This window comes from Prionailurus viverrinus, unplaced genomic scaffold, assembly GCF_022837055.1.
Source record: "Prionailurus viverrinus isolate Anna unplaced genomic scaffold, UM_Priviv_1.0 scaffold_113, whole genome shotgun sequence".
NCBI lineage: Eukaryota > Metazoa > Chordata > Mammalia > Carnivora > Felidae > Prionailurus > Prionailurus viverrinus.
Window position 1 is genome coordinate 37,501 of NW_025927503.1, and position 2,500 is coordinate 40,000.

General features: G+C 76.5%; 1 non-coding gene across 1 annotated transcript; it reads right to left on the reverse strand.

Annotated features, from left to right (window-relative positions):
* Positions 1-1,644: 1,644 nt before the first annotated feature.
* Positions 1,645-1,797, reverse strand: LOC125158140 (5.8S ribosomal RNA). The gene has a single exon (XR_007149213.1). It is a non-coding gene; the product is annotated as a 5.8S ribosomal RNA (ribosomal RNA).
* Between the last annotated feature and the right edge of the window lie 703 nt (positions 1,798-2,500).

The window sequence follows — 2,500 nt, forward strand, 5'->3', positions numbered from 1 at the left end:
GGCCGACACACCCAACGACGCAAGAACCCCAAACACAACGCCCGAGCCGCCCCCCCCCAACCGACGACCCCCCCCACCCGGCAACGCACCCACAACCCCCTCTCCTCCAAACCCTCCGCGAGGGAGGGAGGGAGGGAGAGCGAGGGAGCGCGAGAGCGCGCGGGAGGGGAGAGAGAGCCGGGAGGGGAGCGGGGACGGGGAAGGTAAGGGTGCGCACGCGGGACTGACGGCGGAACGGCGGGCGGGCAGGCGGGAGCACGGGCCGGCGGCACAGGCGGGAGCCCTGCCGGGGTTGGAAGGCAGAGGGGGCGGCGGAGGAACGGGGGGGTTGGGCAGGGCCGAGGCGCGGGACGCGCCGCCTCGCGACGACCACCGGAGGCGGGGAACCGCGGCGAGCGGCGCGGGGCGGGGGAGCGGGGGGGGGGGGAAGCGGGCGCGGGCGTGGGGGGGGTCCGAGCGCGGCGGTCGCCCCCGACCGCCGGCCCTTTTTCCCCCCTACGCGGCACACCCGGCCTTCCCCCCCCCCCCACACGTCCCACGTGCCCCGCGCGCGCTCCCGCCGCGGCCCCCGGCCGGGGCCGGCGGACGGCGCGGCACGCCTCCAACCACGGAAACCCCCGCGGAGAACCACACCGCCCCCGCGACAACGCGGGCTCGGGGCACGCAGTGCGGCGCGGCCGCAACCCGGGGGGAAGCGCGCAGCGGCGGGCGACGCCGCGGCGTCCCGCGGGCCGCCGCCGGGGCACGCATCCCCGGGGCGCAGCCCCGCGCGCGACTCGGCCTCGGCGCGAGCCGCCCCGACAGGGCAAAGGGGGCCGGGATCGCCAGCGGGGAGCCGGGGCGGGGCCGCGGCTCGGGCCCCGGACGCATGGCCGCGGACCGGGAGAGGAGGGGGCCACGGCCCGACCGCCACGGTCACCGCCTGGGGCAAGGCGGCGAGACCGACGGCGCTCCAGATCCGCACCTCCACCCCCCACGACGGCCCACGGGACCGCGCGGCACGGGGCACCGCAAAACCCTCCCGAGACCCGGGCGGCGATCCCAAAGACCGCGTGCGGCACGAGGGATCTCCCCCAGAGGGACCGCGGCGGCGGCCACGGCCCTCGGGTGCGAGCTCTCCTCGCCCTTCCCTTTTCTCGCGGGCGGCGACCGGCCTCGGCCTCTCCCCCCCACACACACACACCTTTCCCCCCCAACCACCCCCCACCACCGCCCCACGGGCGCCGGCCCCCAGCCCCACCCCCGTCCCATGCCCTCCCACGTCCCACACACGCGTCACCGCCGAGCGGACCCGGCGGGGCGAGGCGGGGGCGGGAGGGGGGGGCTGAGGGAGGCGGCGGGGACCGGACACACGGGGCCGGGGAGGGGGCGGGGAGGAGGAGAAGGAGGAGGAAGGAGGGAGGGCCGGCAGCGGCGGCCACCGTCGTCTGCACTTAGGGGGACGGAGGGCCCGGCGGCCAGGACGACCCTGTCCCCGGCCCGCGGACGACCCCGCACACCGTACCGCCGCGCAGGCGGGCGTGGCGGGGCGCCCTCGGGCGGGGCGGGCGCCGGCACCGGCAGGGCGGGCCCTGCGAGGGAACCCCCAGCCGCGCCATACCCCCGGGAGAGACACCCACCCGGGGGAGGCGATTGATCGGCAAGCGACGCTCAGACAGGCGTAGCCCCGGGAGGAACCCGGGGCCGCAAGTGCGTTCGAAGTGTCGATGATCAATGTGTCCTGCAATTCACATTAATTCTCGCAGCTAGCTGCGTTCTTCATCGACGCACGAGCCGAGTGATCCACCGCTAAGAGTCGTACGAGTTTTTGTGATCGCCGGGAGGGCCAACCCCAAAAAGGGGCGCCCCCCCAACCTGGCACAGCACATCCCCGAAGGGTGCCTCCGGCCGGCCAGCAAGAGACAACAAAGACCAGACTCCGAGAGGTCGGAAGGGTTGGAACGACAGGGCAAGTCCGGCAAGCCCGCCCCGCCACGCGGACGCGCGGGGCGAGCTCGGAACAACCCCACAGGCGCCCAGGGGGTTCCCGCCTGTCCCCTCCCCCCACACACACCCCCAAGGGACACGGGGCGCACGCACACGCACACGCTCACGCACCACCCGGCAGCCGCCGGGCAAGCCCCCTCCCGGCAACCGGGGAGGGCCGTGGCGTGGGCGCAAGCGCGGCGGCACCCCGGCCTGGGGCGCGGCAGGGGGCGGGCAGCGGAGTCTGGAGGAGACACGGGAAGACCAGCCTCCACGGCTCCCCACGGGCCCGACCGCCCCCGACCCGAGGCGGACGGGCGACCCCCCAAGGGTCTTTAAACCTCCGCGCCGGGACGCGCTAGGTACCTGGACAGGGTGGAGGCGGGCGAGGTGGGTGGGGGACGAGGGAGCAGCCCGCAACACCGCCAACCACCTCGACGCCGACCCCCCCGGGGCCGCGGCCAGACCCACATAAGGGCAAACCGAGAGCCCCGACGCTGCCGGCCCGTGACGGAGGCTCCGACGGGGCTAACCC